The sequence below is a fragment of the Ovis aries genome, chromosome 11 (assembly GCF_016772045.2).
Source record: "Ovis aries strain OAR_USU_Benz2616 breed Rambouillet chromosome 11, ARS-UI_Ramb_v3.0, whole genome shotgun sequence".
Lineage (NCBI taxonomy): Eukaryota > Metazoa > Chordata > Mammalia > Artiodactyla > Bovidae > Ovis > Ovis aries.
In genome coordinates, this window is record NC_056064.1 from 56,748,811 (window position 1) to 56,766,159 (window position 17,349).

Consider the following 17,349-nt stretch of genomic DNA (forward strand, 5'->3'; position numbering starts at 1 on the left):
AACGCCAGCTCCTCGCTACTGCTGGGACCACAAGAATTCCCACTCTGCCAACGACCCTTCTCAGTGGCTTCATGGAAGCCACAGCCCCCTCTGCTGTCCAGGGAAACAGCAGAAAGGACGAGGGGTGGGCAGGTGGGGAGGGCAGGCCCATTCCACCCTTGTCCTTGACGGAGGTCAGAGGAGACAGCTCTGCTCTGGCCATCAATCTGTTTGGAGCCAGAAGCAGGGCAGCCATAAAGGGTCCACGGGATTCAGGTGTCGTCCTGTCCAAGAGCAATCTAAAATCAGAAGAACAATTTTCTCACGTTGATCAGATGTATCAAAGGCAGGTTGTGAGCCCCTTGGGGCCCCATCCTCATCAGCCTGGACCTTTAGATGCCAGGAAAAGGACTCTCTTTCCCCGTCAGCCCCCTGCCCAGTCCCTCCAGGGCTGCCCTGGAGACTCCCTTAGTCTCTGAAGACATCTGACCGCCAGAGCAGGAGAAGAGGGAGCTGGAGAGGGGAGGTAGGGTTGCCTGCCCTCCTCCGAGCCTTTCTCCTCATCACATCTGCTCCAGAGCAAATTACCCATCTTCCCCCTGACTGCCTTTTCCTATCTGAAGTCACCGTTTCCTAAACAGCAGCTCCTGGATCTTGACAGCCCTCCCATCCTCTCCTTCCTTCAGCATATCAGCTAGACTCACCCTCTCGCTACAGGACTCCCTTCCTCTTCGGGGTCCCTGGCACACGTTTGCTTCATTAAAACCATCCCGGCTCTCTCTGGGAAGTCCCCATCATCTTCTACCACCACAATTAACTTTTTAAAAGGCTCCCTACTTATCTATAAACAAGAGTGCCAGCCCTGCCTGGGGAGATCCTTTAATCCACAATTATTTAGATGGGGCAAGGGAGGCACTTTCGTCACAGTAGGATCTAGGGATGAGTCTGGTGTTGTTCAGGATGAGATGGCAGGACTTCCTCAGGGGTCCAGCTGTTTGCAAACGACAAGCGTGGGAGTGAGCTGCCCGTGGCTGGCTGCATTCAACTGTCAGGTGGCCCCTGAGAGGGTTTCGAGTGTTCATGGGGGAGGTGGCACATTGAAAATAAAGATGGCAATTTCAGATTGGAAATCTTTGGCTAAGAGGAGAGACGCAAATCCAGGTACACCAATGAGGCTTCAGCCCCTGTAGATGAGGGGGAGGGTGTCCGGGGCCAGGAAGAGCCTTGGGACAGCCTCTGTGCGTGAAGGGCAGGAGAAGTGGGGCCCTGGCTCTGCTGGGAGAGGATGAACGGTGGTAATGGGCTCTGCTCAGTAGGAGGGGCAGGGCGGGGTCACCTGGGACCCTGCTCCTTGGGAGGCTGCAGACACAGAATTCCTTTTCCTCCCCTGGACTCAGGGGCTGCCCTTGCCACACGGCAGGAGCACAGGCTCAGCAGACCAGGTCATCATGGTGATGCCCTGGAGCCTTCAACTTGCCTTCACTGGGTGAGGATGGACAGGCGTGTCTACGCAGAGGCAGCGCCTTCTGCCCCACCCCCACCCCCACCGAGCTCCTTTGGGCTGCTTCTCCCGCAGCATCCCTGCAGCTGCCAGCACAAGAGACAGGAGAGCCCCTCGTGCAGTTTCTGGCACACAGTAAGCGTTAGTGTTGGTCACTCTTTGCAACCCCATGGACTGTAGCCCGCCAGGCTCCTCTGTCCGTGGGATTCTCCAGGCAAGAATACTGCAGTGGGTTGCCATTTCTTTTCCAGGGGATCTTCCCAACCCAGGGATCAAACCGAGGTCTCCCTCATTGCAGGCAGATTCTTTACCATCATTAGGACTTCCCTGATAGCTCAATTGGTAAAGAATCTGCCTGCAATGCAGGAGACCCTGGTTCAATTCCTAGGTCAGGAAGATCTGCTAGAGAAGGGATAGGCTACCCACTCCAGTATTCTGCCCTGGAGAATTCCATGGACTCTGTAGTCCACAGGGTTGCAAAGAGTCAGACAGAGGGGAGAGACTTTCACCTTTTTCACTTTCTTTACCATCTGGGCCACCAGGGAAGCCCAGCACTCAATAGGTGCTCAATAAACCTTTTTTTAAATAAATGAATTTGGTTAGAGTCCTTAGGAACTGCTGAGGCACCGACTGCATGGTGTGAAGATGGCCCCTGTAATAGCTCCCACTCTATGGGCTCTTTATACAATCTGACCTTGACACCCACCCCCACCTCCCCCAGAACCCGGGACGACTTTTTGCCTGCCTTGACAGTACATGGAAGTGACATGAAGTGACTTCTGAGACTAGACTCTAAAAACAGCATGCACTTCCCCCTTGATCTCCTGCAGACACTTGTTCTTGGAACAGCTGCCGTGCTGTTTGGAAGCTCAAATTAGTCCACGCACAGAGACCCCACGTAGGTGTGCTGGCTGACAGCCCAGCAGAGGGCCCCGCCAACAGCCGGCACCAGCCACCAAATTCATGAGTGAAGATGCCTCTCAATGATTTCAGCCTCACACTGCAGAGTTGCTCACCCCGCCACACCCGCCCCTGTCTTCCCAGCCAAGATCCCAGACATCTGAGAACAGACACAAGTTCCCACTGAGGCCTGTCCAAATTCCTGACCCTCAGAAACTGTGAGAGATAATAGAATGATGATTGTGTTAATCCACTTAGTTTTGAAGTGACTTGTTACCCAGTAATAGATCGGCGATGCAATCAGCATTGTGTCTGAGCACCTTGCAGGCCTCCCTTCTGTCCGGTGGGGCGGGGAGAGGAGTGTGGTCTCCCCTGCCAGTCAGTGGTTGCCAGGGTAACTGGGTCCTCCGCTCAAGGCGTGGGAGTGGACTTTTCAAGCAAGGGCCCATGGCTGCTTTTCTTGGAAGAGAACACTACTGTTTTCAAGGCTTGATCGGCGCAAAAGACCCTAACACTCTTCTAGTTCTTACTCCAGATACAGTTCTGATGATTTTAGACACGTCTGCTATAGACTGAATGTTTGTGTTCCCCAGATTCACAAAATCTGGGAGATGAAAGCCAATCCCCAGAGTGGTGGTATTTGGAGGTGGGACCTTTGGGAGTGATTAGGTCATGAGGGTGGGGCCCTCATCTATGGGGTTAGTGCCCTCATTAAAAAGACCCGGGAGAGCTCCCTCCCCTCTTCAGCCATTTGAGGACACAGCAAGAAGAAGCTGTCTGTGAACCAGGAAGAGGGGTCTTGCCAGTAACTGAATCTCGTACTGGCAGCCTCCAGAACCACAAGAATAAGCATTTGTTGTGAAGCATCCCAGTTTATGGTATGTTGTTATACCGGCCGGAACAGACTGGCACACCTTCCCTGTCTCCAGTTCTGTGTAAGAAGCAGTTTGGAGAGGCTGAGCTCCTGGGTGTCTTTTGGCTCCAGGCTTTTGGAGTCAATTTGTTGACTGTGCTGTGTGTGGAGATTCTGAATCTGACCGTGAGGTTTTCGGTATTTGGCACAAGAAACAGAGGAGAGTCTGGTGACTCCATGGAGGAAAGGGATCTCCTTCCCACAGCCATTTAGTGGATTTTAAAATGCTAGGGCCTCGATCTGAGTAATTAATAATGATCTGAACACATTGGTTTCCTTTTTTAAAAAACTTTTTATTTTATATTGGAGTATGATCTATTAACAGCATTGTGATAATTTTAGGTACACAGCAGAGACTCAGCCATAAACATACATGTATCCATTCTCCCCCAAACTCCCATCCCATCCAGGCTGCCCCATAACACTGAGCAGAGTTCCCTGTGCTACACAGTAGGTCCTTGTTCATTATCCAATTTAAATTTAGCAGTTTGAACATGTCGACCCCAAACTCCCTAACTATCCCTTCCCCCTCTGGTAACCACAAGTTCTTTCTCTGAGTCTGTGAGTCTATTTCTGTTCTGTGAATAAATCCATTTCTTTGTTGTGTCATAAAAAGGATTGTGTCATTTCTTTTTAGATTCCACACATTGGCTTTCTCTGTTATTTCCTTGTTTCTGTTGAGGGTCATTTTCAGATGATTAATCTAAACCATTATTTAGACTCTGTCTAATCATGTTTTCAGACCAGCATTGATAACCACAGCTGTCTAGTCTGTCTGGGCAGTGATCATTTTCCTTGGAAGTGCTGGCTTGTTGATGCTCAGCCTACTAAGAGGAAGGGTGACCCCAGAGTCAGAAACTTTTGTTGGCCAGAGCTTCTGTTTCCCTACCTGTAGAATTCACTGATGGGGGACTGCAAAAATAGGTTGGTTAAAGAAACTGGTATCATATTCCCTTCCTAGCCATGTGACTTGGGAAAGTCTTACTCTCTCTGAGCTCCAATTCCGTGGCAAGTACTGTCCCCTCCACTGGAAAACACTATCTTTGTGTTTTGCCCTTTTTTGATCCTAAACTGGCTAGCTCCTATTCATCCCTCAGGCTTCCGCTTCCATAGCACTTCCTCCAGGAAGCCCTCCCTGAATGCTTCCCCAGCTACGACCACCAAGACTGGGAAAGCAGCCCACCTGTGGGCTCGTGTGTAGCAGGTCCCTGACCTGTCAGGGCTGCAGCAGTCACTTCTCCATCCCCAACAGGATACGGAGATGCCCTCAAGAGCAGAGACCAAGTCTGTTGGGCTTCTTGATCTGTTCTCAGCCCCCAGCACTGCCCCTGGCTTAGAGTAGGTGCTCATAAATATGTGCTGAACAAAGGAGTAGAGATGATGCCCACACATCCTGTCTGCTTCTCAGGATCCTGCAGCGTGAAGAACGCACACGCTCTCCTGTGGGATGGGACACCAAGTGAAGACTTACCGTCGCCATTAACGATGAGAAGCAGCCAGGTGCTTCCAATACCCCCGACGCAGAAAAAGCTGGCATGTAAAGGCAACGTGGATCTTACTCAGATCTTCAAACTCTGAACAGCTTGGATGAAAAGGCGGCTCCCCTGCAGGTGTGGCTGGGGTTCTTGAGATGGAAAAGGGTGATACGCTGGCTCCTAAACGCTATAGAAAATCTTCCCGGGAAAGATGTGAGGGAGAATCAAAGTGGACTTGTTCACCCAGCTTTATCTTTGTGCTTCCTTTAGGAGGAAGATGCCAAACTCAGCTGGGGACACGGGCGTGGTGTCTGGGGGCGGCGTGTGCCGTGCTCTGTAGGGGACATACAGCATCGGGTCCAGGAACAAGCAGGAAGTTGTGTTCCCCCAGCAGGGACTGCCAATCAAGGATACTTGTGCAGTTTTTCAGGAGGTAAAGGAAAAAGTGGCCACGTTGGGGATGAGCTGGGGTGAGGAGAGTGGTAAACTGCGAACTTTTCAAGTAACGTCCATGCGGCCAGCTTTCTGTGGCTTCAAGGACGCCAGAGCCCTTGCAATCACCCTGAGGACACTTTGAGGTCATTTTCTGCAAGAGGCAAGCTGTCCCTACCCCCAACCCTCCCTAGGCTCCAACTCTATAAACTCTCTCCTAGTAAAACCCTAGGGCATAATTGGGTATGGAAGGGAGAATCAAGTGTGGGTATTACACTGTGAAAACCCCGAACTGCCTGGCCTGGCAAATGAATTAACTTGTTAAACAGAATGCATACATCTGCATACATTTGAATACATGAATAAGATCAGTGCAGACCCTGCCCAGGTCCAGCTTCTCCCAGAGGGAAGAGGAGGGGGCTTAAAAAAAAGAAGAGTGTCCTGGGAAAAGAGGCCTGGACCCTTCCAAAGCTGCACCTTCAAGAGCCCATGCCCTCACAGCCTCTATTTATAGATTAAACACAAAAAGCATCTCCTTGCTGCATTAAAAACTACCCATCAAGGCTGAGGACTCAAAGGAGCAGTAAAATCAATCTCATTGCATAAAGACAACAGCAAGCAATTGGCATGACATTTTAAGTAAATGCTACAGCCATTTGTAAATGTTCATTTTCCAGGAGACCCCATCTATTATATGACAGCTATTTTCTTAGCATCCCAGTGTGAATTCGGTCGGTTTACAGATAAGCCCGTTGAGGAGAATGGATATCAAGATGTAAAGTGCTATAATATGGACAATTTGTTACCTCTGCACCGAGTCGCTCTGTCATTACGTATCTGCCTCTTGCAGGGGTTGGAAGCCGGGGGGCTATTTTTGCGGGTTGGCATTCATGAGCAAGGGAGTCTGAGTTGGGTGGAGGGGAAGCGGGTGGGGACGAAGGAGGCAGCTTTGTCCCTGAGGTGTTTACCACAGCCTATAAACTCAGAGGCAAACAGGTAAGTTGGTGTGATCCTTGGGGTGGGCACTTGCCCTTTCCAGATGCTTCTTCCCCAGAGAGGCCCAGGTGGGAGAGATGGTTCCCACCCCAAGCCTGGTTCTCAGCAAGGTCCCACTTCTAAGAGCTGAGAGGAGCGTGCCTGATTGCTAAGTTGCTTTAGTTGTGTTTGACTCTTTGCGACCCCATGGACTATAGCCCGCTATGATCCTCTGTCAATGGGATTCTCCAGGCAAGAACACTGGAGTGGTTTCCATGCCCTCCAGGGGGCCTTCCCGATCCAGAGAACAAACCCACGTCTCTTATGTCTCCTGCCTTGGCAGGTGCGTTCTTTACCACTAGCGCCACCTGGGAAGCCCCCCAGAAGAGCAGGTCCATCAAAAGCCAGAATCATTTATTATGGGCTTGACTGCTCTGCCTTGCGGATCCCCATGCTTTCCAGGCACGTAGCAAAGACGGGCTCCTGGGACTGGAGTCTGGAGAGGACGCCTCCCCAGTTCTATCCCCAGCTCCCTGGACTTCCTGGCGGAGGTGGCCCCCTGAGGCTGGGGAGTATCATAGCAGCTGCGTGGCAACCTGCTGCAGAGCTGCCCAGGTTGAAATACTGCCCAGGTTGAAACTGAGGTTCTCCCAGTCTCATAACTCACCTCTAACTCCAGCAATCCATACATTTCCAGGGAGGAAATAAATGACTCATTGGTAAATGTGGAGTTGATCTGGAGAGGTGCCGAGAGAGGCAGGTGGCAGATCACCCCTGGTCCTCAGTGGGATGGTTGATGGAAGGGACCCAGCTCTCAGGTGGTGAGAAAACCAAATGCCTGAAGATTCAAGTTCAGTCTCAAGAAGGGCGGGAGTGCCAAGAGATGGACCGCGGTGCTGAAGGCACAGACTTCCAGGGACCTAGTTACCAGGCAGGACCCTCCCAGATTTTATTGGCCCCTGGGGGTCCAGCTGGTTTTCTTTAGCTGTGTATCAGTTCTTTTGTTCATTCAACAAACGCTTGGGGCCACCAGGTCTTTCCCCGGGCAGTTCTGACCCTCCCTGGGCTGCTCTTCTAGCCTGGGGCAGGCGGGGGTTGCGGGTGGGGGTGGTCATTCAGCTTGTTAACCCGCCTGGGGCCCAAGCTCCATCCTCTGTGCCTATGGCCGTCTGGCACATGGCAGTCCACAAAAGGGCGTTGAAGAAATGAGTGAGTAGATAACAGAACGAGCGAATATGTAGGAATGGACGCAAGCATCTGCTCCTCAGGGGCCTCAGCGGGGCCTCCTCTTGGAGCCGAAGGACCTGCCTTTCAACATGGTTGGTCTGGACACAGCTCCTCAACAGGCACGTCCCATGGCCTGAGTGGTTTTTTTTCTTTTAACTCAATGACATCAGTTTATTTCGTATTGGGGTGTAGCCAATTAACGCTGTTATGGTAGCTTTAGGGGAACAGCAGAGCAACTCCGTCATACATATACATGCACCATTCTCCTCCAACTCCTTTCTCATCCAGGCTGCCACATAGCATCGAGCAGAGTTCCCTGTGCTGGACAGTAGGTCCTTGTTGGTTACCCATTTCAAATACAGCAGAGTGCACATGTCCGTCCCAAATCTCTGATCATCTCTTCTGCCTGCTCTTACCCCCTGGCAACCCTAAGTCAGCTCTCTAAGTCTGTGAAGCTGTTTCTGTTTTGTAAGTAAGTTCATTTGTATAATTTCCTTTTCAATTCCACATATAAATGCTGTCAAATATTTCTCCTCTGTCTGACTTACTTCACTCAGTATAACAATTTCTAGGTCCAACCACATTGCTGCAAAGGGCATTTTTATATTCTTTCTAATGGCTGAGTGACTCTTTGTGACCCCATGGGCTGTGGTCCACCAAGCTCCTCTGTCCATGGGATTCTCCAGGTCAGAATACTGGAGTGGGTTGCCATGTCTTCCTCCAAGGGGTCTTCCCAACCCAGGGATTGAACCCAGGTCTCCTGCTTTGCAGGAGGATTGTTTATCATCTGAGTCAGCAGGAAAGCCCAAGAATACTGGAGTGGGTAGCCTACCCCTTCTCCAGGGACTCTTCCGTTGTATATGTGTACCAATCATGGCCTGAGTTTTAACCCAGAGAGCCCTTCCAGCGACCTCATCCTGTGGTTCCAGCAGAGACAAGGAGAGGAGAGCAGGAACGGGTGGGAAGCTTGTCCCTTCAGGGTGAGGAGCACCGGAAGGCCTGGCCGTGTCTGGCCCAGGGCGTCTGCAGCGATGGCAGCTGCTGTCCCCAACACTCAGTACCCAGGCCGCCACTCCAGGAGGGCTGTGTGTCTCCCCAGAAATGCCCGTATGGACTCCAGCCAGGCCTTCTGCAAGCAGTAGGCTCAGAACTTTCCTGGCCCTATTGTACCCCACCTTCCAGCAAGAGTGAGGGCCCACCTGGCCTCACCCCAGGAAACTCCTTGAGGGGTTGAAGGCCCTGGAGGTTGGGGAGCCCAGCCACCTTGCTACCTTGGCGGTGGCCTCCCTGAGCCCAGCCCTGTGGCTTCCTGGGCGGTCAGCCAGTGAGGAGGGCACATGTCTGTGGAAGGGGGACAGTGACCACATCACAGGTGGGGCAGCTTCCCCGGCACAGGGGAGCCATGGTCTCGGGGTTGGGCGGTCACTTGAAGGTGATGGAACGTCACGTCCCTGGGGCGGCTGTGTCCAGGCCAGACTGAGCTGGGAAGCATCTGGAGTTTATGAAGAAGTGTGTAGCTGCAAGCATCAGTTCTTCTCCTGAGATAAATAGATGAGCAATTGCCAGCTGAGGTGCCACCGCAAGTACTTAGCTTAATCAAGCAGTGTCACCCCCGAGGTAATGTAGAGGCTCCATTCATCACATCTCCTTCCTCCAAGCCGTGTCCCCACTGCTAATAGTTCTCTCGCGAAGGCAGAAAGTTGCCAAGCAAACTTTGAGTCACATCTTCACACCCACCCAACCAGCTCTTGCATCAGAGATGGGGGAGATATTCCGAGGAACTGACAATTAGCAAGGCCCAGGGACTGACCCATCAGAAAGGCCACTGGCCACACTCACCAGCTAGCCAAACGTCAGACTGGGCACAGGGGAGGTGGGGAGGAGGCCCTGCCTTCCCCGTGGCTGGAAGCCCTTAAAGACGGTGAATTCTCGTTTTCACAGCAAACTTCAGGAGGAGAACCGAAGAGAACCTCCTTCTCCCTATTTCATAGCTGCGCAAACGGAGGCAGGAGAGAATGGAAGTCATCTGATCCACTCTTCTTTGTGTACTTACTATTTTTTAATTTTCATTTTGTATCTGAGTGTGGTTGAGTAACAACGTGCTGTTAGTTCAGGTGTACAGCAAAGAGATTCACTTATACGTACCTGTGTATCTATTCTTTTATCGAGTCTGTTCCCATTTAGGTTATTACAGAGTACTGAGCAGAGTTCTTTGTGACCCATTCTTTATGGATGACGGAGGGTTTTGAAAGCTCGCAGGCTGGATTCAAACCGTGGCTCAGCCTCTCAGGAGCGGTGTGACCTTACGGAAGATCCTGACCTCCCTGTCCCTCCTTTTTCACGCCTGTAAAATGGGGCTGATGACACTACCTCCTCCAACACGAGAAGATGAGACGAGAACCCCTGAGCGTGGACAGAACAGACATCTAAGAATTGGGAGCCGAGAGATGCCAGCAAGCTGGCAGGGTAAGAAGCCCTGGGCCCTTTCTGCCCAGGATCACACCAGCTCACCCACAATCCACAGACTAGTTTCTGCTGTAAGGAGTTGGGGGTGAGCGACCGACAAGTGGGCTGACTTTGCCTCGAGTCACATGCTGGGTCAGAGGGGGAATGGGGTCCAGATCCCAGTCTCGGCTCTCCATCTAGTGGTTTCCATAGCAACAGATCTCAACCCGGTGACGAGTCGGTGGGATTTTGTGCCATCCCGGAGTGTATAAAATTATCCAAAGGCCATCACAAAACAATCAGATTGTGTGTTCTGCTGTGCTTTCTCTTGGTGAGGTTGTCATAATGATTTGACAACAATGACAAGATGTCAGTTTGGTTCCTAAGAAGTCAGACATCCCAGGTTCAGCCCGTTGAGATGATTTTCACCTTTAATTCTGATATGGGGAAAGTTCGAGTCAGGTGCAATGATTTGTGCCTTTCTCAATCCCCAGACGCCCAACTCCAATTGCCCCAGGTCCCTCATCCCTAAAGGTCCCGCGGGCTTTGCCATCACCTCGCAGCTCCAGTCCCCACCTCCACCCTCACAAGCTCGGCCCTGCCTCCGTCCCCTAGACCTGAGCAGAGCGGTGAAGACACCACAGCAGTGCCTCTTCAGCTTTGACGGGCAAAAGAGCACCTGGGAAGCTTGCGGAAATGCTGCTTCGGAATCAGTAGATCCTGGGGGAATCTTACGCTCTGTCTTCCTAACAAGCTCCTCGTAGATGCTGTTTGTTGTTGCCGTTCAGTTTCTAAGCGTGTCCCACTCTTTGTCACCCCATGGACCGCTGCACGTCGGGCTCCTCTGTCCTCCAAGAGTTTATCTCGGAGGAATAAACTATCTTCGAGAGTTTATTCAAACTTGTGTCCATTGAGTCAGTGATGCTGGCCAACCATCTCATCCTCCGCTGCCCCTTCCTCCTTTTGGCCTCAACCTTTCCCACCATCAGGGTCTTTTCTAATGAGTCGGCTCTTAGCATCAGAGGGCCAGAGTACTGGGGCTTCAGCTTCAGCACCAGTCCTCCCAGGGGATATTCAGGGTCGATCTTCTTTAGGATGGACTGGTTTGGAGGCCCTTTGAATCCAGTGTGCTCACCCAGTGATTCTCCCAGTCTGCGCTGCGCTGGAACCACCTGGAGGACTTGTTCAGATTCCCGGACTTTACCCCCAGAGTTTGTGACTTGGTCAGTCTGGAGTGGAGTCTGAGAGTTCTCATTTCCAACAAGTGCCCGGGGGGTGCTGAGCTGGTCCAGGGACCACATTTTGAGAACCATTGCACCAAAGGATGGATGTGGCCAGGTGATGCAGAAAGCCTCCCACTCCCAGCTCCCTAACCTGTTAATACTGTGTACAGACCAGGCAACTGTCCACGGGGCCCGCCGTTCCTTCCCTACGTCTCCCCCTTGATGAGGCTGAGACCACCTCCGACCTCCAGGCGGAATCATCCCTTTGTCCTTGCATCATGTAGGTCCACAGAGTGAGAAGGAGAGAGACCATTTTTGCAAAATCTGCACAAAAATCAGCCGAATTTATGTTTCCCTGCAAAAGAAATGCTGCCGAGTGGAAATAAAATGCAGGATTCCTGGGCACTTCTATTACCTCTTCGTGTCACTGGCGGTGACTGATGGCGAAAAGTAAGACTGCAAACGGAATCGCTTTTGCTTTGCCCAGAACAAACTCCACCCGGTGACGGAGCCTCCTGCAAATCCGTGTGTCTCTCAGGTGTCACTGACAGCCACCGTGAAGGGAACTGGCCAGGAGGGCTACCGACGAGGAAGACAGAGCCTGCACCCAGCCCAGGCCTGGGGGCCATCCTTCACCTAAAAGCAGGGGCCCCTGCAGGTGAGAGGGAATCCGGTTTGATTTCATGCTGTTCATTTTTCTTCCTTGTTTTAATCACAGAGTAATAATACTCATAAACTCGCCTTTATGGAGTGTCTTTCATTGCCAGTGTATCACCGAACACTTTACAGATTTAATAATAGAGTTTCAGAAATAAATAATGGGGGATAATAATAAGAAGGATAAATAACATATTTATGGAGTTGTATTGTGGTTTATGGTGGTAAACAATTCCTCAGACAACTGGCAACAGGGAAATGATGGGACTTGGCGAGAAGGGAGAGGAGAGATGCGTTCAGGTGAGATGAGAGCTGAGCTAGGGTAGGGGGTTGGAGGTGCAGTGAGGAGGGAGGAGAGGGCTGCAAGGGGCCCCTGGGAGGGAGCTTTCCTGCCAGGGGTGGGACTGAGAGGGACGCTCAGTGACATGCCTGGAGAAGGGAGGCTGGTCTAGGTCAGAGTCTCCGGAAATGAGCACTGAATGCCAAGGTACCCATTGTTTACTAGGGATCAGCCTTGCAAAGGGGCGGGAGCAAGCAGGGCAGGCAGAGTTAGTGCTGGGCCCAAGTGACCAGGCCTTAGACTCCACCTGGTGGGTCACTGGGAGCACAGCTGCCCAGGACAGTAGTGGCCTCAGGGTGTCAGTTCTCTGAGGCTGAGGCTGCCTGTACTTCCTGCTCCCCTTTTTGGGGGCACGGCTGGGGTGTCTTTGCATCCCTTCCAGCTACAGCCAGGGAATGCGTTCTGAAATCCAGCCGTGGAAGGAGGTCCTTGAAAAGAAGGGAAATGGAGTGGCAGTTTCTCTGAACACATTGACCACTCCTCCCAGGCCTCCAGCTGGAGCCTGCTGGACGGATGAGCAGAGTCACGTGGGGAGTATGGACAGAAACAAGGCCCAGGCACCTGGCCCAAGAGCCAGGACTTTCCCGTTGTTGCCTTGTCCATGATACCGGCTGAAAATTAATCTGTGATAATGTCTGCAGGCTGAATCTCTTGACTGATTGCTTCTTGCCTGGCAATATTCTAAGGGTGTTACATACAGAGTTGACCCATCAACAATGGAGGGGATAAGATGCAGACCCCCACACCATCAAAACTCCTCACCCTGCTATTTCCGCCCCGCAAAACAAAGGAATTGATAAAAGACTCACCCAAGGGTAGGAAGCTCAAAGAGTTTAGATAGAATCAGGATTCATACCCTCATTCTTTTGATTTCACATGTCATGATCTCTAACTGAACACAAATGCTGACAACTTTAAAGATCTGTAAAGTGAAAATTGGGCTTCCCAGGTGGCTCTGTGGTAAAGAATCCACCTGTCAATGCAGGAGACACAGGTTCAATTCACGGGGTGGGAAGATCCCCTGGAGGAGGAAATAGCAACCCATTCTAGTATTCTTGCCTGGGAAATCTTATGGACAGAGGAGCCTGGTGGGCTACAGTCCATGGCGGTCAGGAAGAGTCGGATACAACTTAGCAACTGAGCACTCACGCGAAAATGAAAATACAGGTACCATCAGTTCAGCTCAGTTGCTCAGTCGTGTCCGACTCTTTGAGACCCCATGAATCGCAGCACGCCAGGCCTCCCTGTCCATCACCATCTCCTGGAGTTCACTCAGACTCATGTCCATCGAGTCGGTGATGCCATCCAGCCATCGCATCCTCGGTCATCTCCTTCTCCTCCTGCCCCCAATCCCTCCGAGCATCAGAGTCTTTTCCAGTGAGTCAACTCTTTCCATGAGGTGGCCAAAGGATTGGAGTTTCACCTTTAGCATCAGTCCTTCCAATGAACACCCAGACTGATCTCCTTTAGAATGGACTGGTTGGATCTCCTTGAAGTCCAAGGGACTCTCAAGAGTCTTCTCCAACACCACAGTTCAAAAGCATCAATTCTTCGGCGCTCAGCTTTCTTCACAGTCCAACTCTCTACATCCATACATGAGCACTGGAAAAACCATAGCCTTGACTAGACGGACCTTAGTTGGCAAAGTAATGTCTCTGCTTTTGAATATGCTATCTAGGTTGGTCATAACTTTTCTTCCAAGGAATAAGCGTCTTTTAATTTCATGGCTGCAATCACCATCTGCAGTGATTTTGGAGCCCCCCAAAATAAAGTCTGACACTGTTTCCACTGTTTCCCCATCTATTTCCCATGAAGTGATGGGACCAGATGCCACAATCTTTGTTTTCTGAATGTTGAGCTTTAAGCCAACTTTTTCACTCTCTTCTTTCACTTTCATCAAGAGGCTTTTTAGCTCCTCTTCACTTTCCGCCATAAGGGTGGTGTCATCTGCATATCTGAGGTTATTGAGATTTCTCCCGGCAATCTTGATTCCAGCTTGTGCTTCTTCCAGCCCAGTGTTTCTCATGATGTACTCTGCATATAAGTTAAATAAGCAGGGTGACAGTAAACAGCCTTGACGTACTCCTTTTCCTATTTGGAACCAGTCTGCTGTTCCATGTCCAGTTCTAACTGTTGCTTCCTGACCTGCATACAGATTTCTCCAGAGGCAGGTCAGGTGGTCTGTATTCCCATCTCTTTCAGAATTTTCCACAGTTTCTTGTGATCCATACAGTCTAAGGCTTTGGCATAGTTAATAAAGCAGAAATAGATGTTTTTCTGGAACTCTTTTGATGATCCAACAGATGTTGGCAATTTGATCTCTGGTTCCTCTGTCTTTTCTAAAACCAGCTTGAACATCAGGGAGTTCACGGTTCACATATTGCTGAAGCCTGGCTTGGAGAATTTTGAGCATTACTTTACTAATGTGTTAGATGAGTGCAATTGTGCTGTAGTTTGAGCATTCTTTGGCATTGCCCTTCTTTGGGATTGGAATGAAAACTGACCTTTTCCAGTCCTGTGGCCACTGCTGATTTTTCCAAATTTACTGGCATATTGAGTGCAGCACTTTCATAGCATCATCTTTCAGGATTTGAAATAGCTCAACTGGAATTCCATCACCTCCACTAGCTTTGTTTGTAGTGATGCTTTCTAAGGCCCACTTGACTTCACATTCCAGGATGTCTGGCTCTAGGTGAGTGATCATACCATCGTGATTATCTGGGTCATGAAGATCTTTTTTGTACAGTTCTTCTGTGTATTCTTGCCACCTCTTCTTAATATCTTCTGCTTCTGTTAGGTCCAGACCATTTCTGTCCTTTATCGACATACCATTTCTGTCCTATACAGGTATTGTAGTTACTGAAAAAAAAACAAAAAAACAAAAAACTGTGTAGTGGTAGACCTACCTAGTTCAAACCCATGGTTTTCAAGGGTTGACTGCATTGTCTTTTTTTGCAGATGAGAAAATGACAACTTTGAGGGGACAGTGGGTAAGGTATAGGGTTGGCCAAGTCAGGACTAATCTCAGCCTCACGTGAAATCCATGTCCTCTGCAAGCTAAAGACAAAATGAAGCCAACGTCAAGTGCTCAGGGTTGGTCAGTGCAGCCTTGGCCTTCCTGGACCACTTTCTAGGAGCCGTAGACCTCCGAGAGATGCCAGCCCAACCTGTGGATAAAGTAGCAGGCTCAGCTGCTGATGGCACAGGGCCTGGGACCTGGAGGGTGTCTGCTCTTGGGGCGGCCCTGTGGTGCTATATTCTGGCCAAATGGCTCTGCCCAGGGAGACCTATTCAAGCCGTGTGCCCTGTTTAGGGGTGGCGGGGGCAGCTGAGTGTTGGTGGCCTCCCCTTCCTGACCCCAGTCACCACCAATTCATCCAGTACACGTTTCTTTCTTTCTTTTTTTAAAAAATCTTTTGGCTGTGCTGCACTGCACGTGGGATCTAAGTTTCTGACGGGATTGAACCCACACCCCCTGCATCAGCAGCACAGCATCTCAACCACCAGGCCACCAGGGAAGTTCCATCCATGCTCATTTCTTGAGCACCTGCTATGTGCCAGACATTACACTATACCCTCAGGATACAGCCTGGAACAAGCAGACAGAACCCCTCCCCTTCGAGTAATCATAGAACTAGCTCTGCGTTTCTAATCACGCCAAGAGGGCCAGGAGCCCAGGTAGACGCCTGGCCTACTGACCTTGGCTGAGCCTCAGAGTCCGCATCTACAGTGACGGGTGATCCCCCACATTGGCTGGCTCGCGAGCGTCCAGCCTCCCCCAGGAAAACAAAGTAGACGCCGCAACGCAGAGCCCCAGTCTCGCCTCCGACGCGGCGCTGGGACGGCGTGGCGGCGGCATTTGTCAGCATTCCCTCGCCCGCTGTCAGCGCTGGCAGGTTGGGCTGGGATCTCCCTCTGGGAGTGTTGCAGTCAGACAACCGATTTGCATGTTATTCTTTTAAAAAGCAAAGCTTTCGCTGCTTCCATCCCTGAGAGGTGGGGGTTTCCTGGTGGGGACCAAGGCCACTGACTTGGGGGCTCTCAGTCCACTCCCAGGGCCTGGGGAGCTCGGTGAGGCAGCTTCCCGGCATTGACCTTCCCTGTTTGGTCAGCCAGGCCTCCCAGGGAGGGACAGGGAATAGGTGTCCCCAACTTCAAGGAGCATCAGGTACACCTCGGGAGAGAGAGCAGGTGAGCCTGGAGTCAGAGCTAGAGGAAATCTTCCAAGGAGGCAGGTCCCCAGGACACCCCTCAACCCGGGCAGCTCTTGCCCTAATGCCTCCCAAACTGGGGGTGGGGGACACCCACTCGAATGCAGCCCCCTCCAGCTTGGATGGTCTCCTTGTTGGGCCCCCTTCTCATCACAAGCTCAACAACAGCACTAACATGGCTCTTAAGACTCCACGGATGTGGGTCCAACCGAAATGTCACCACCAGTGTGAACTCGGGGCCAAAGGCGGAGGCTGCCTGGCAGACCCCAGCATGAATGGAAGGAAGAACTGTTTCCAGGAGGCCGAGCGTGGTGGCTGCCGGCAGGTGAGGGAGGCCAGGCCTCGGGCCAGCCCTGAGCGTGGTGACCAGATGGGGCAGGAAACCAAGCCAGAGCCTGTCCTTCTCATCAGGCTCTTGCTGGGAGGTGCCAGGGGGCGGAAGGAGCACGTGCCCTCATGGAGGACACGGCCCAGCTGATGTGAGGTGCTTCCAGTCAGACCTTTAGGGAGAAGTGAAGCTTGCTTCCCCAACACGTCCCCTTTGGAGGGTTCTTATCTTCAGACCAAGGTGGGAACAATGGAAGGAGAACAATCCATATGCTTGAAACACTCTAAGTGCTCAGGAATGCCAGCTCTTACTATTGTTAACTGTTACAATTATAAATTCAAATGTCTCCTTACTAATTCTACTTACTGGTCCTCAGATAACCTTCTCACAATTTAGACTATGTCTACTTCCTTTTCAGCAGGAAAACTTCAGCAAAGAGTTGAAGATCTTTGCCTCCCGCCACCGAGAGGCAGGTGGCAGTTCACCCCACGCGAGTTCTGGCCTTTTTCCATTGGGTGGAGTCACCTCCCTATACAATGACCCGTTGCATTGTCTCACAGCTGAACAGATCTACAGCTGAAATGGATAAATACATTTAGAGTCTGTGCAGCCTTTCATTAAAGCAACCTGCTTGCAGAATTTTCCAGATACATGGAGACTTACGGCACCCCATAGAGAGCTTGACTTCTCAGCTGATGCTCCTCACTTGGAATGAAAAAGGAAACGGGCCAAAGTAGGCATCA

At 51.2% G+C, this 17,349-nt stretch overlaps 1 long non-coding RNA gene across 1 annotated transcript; it reads left to right on the forward strand.

Moving 5' to 3' along the window:
* Window positions 1–4,705: 4,705 nt before the first annotated feature.
* On the forward strand, window positions 4,706–11,814 carry LOC132657371 (uncharacterized). Its single transcript, XR_009595403.1, has 2 exons — window positions 4,706–4,903; window positions 5,039–11,814. It is a non-coding gene; the product is annotated as an uncharacterized LOC132657371 (long non-coding RNA).
* The last annotated feature ends 5,535 nt before the right edge of the window (window positions 11,815–17,349 follow it).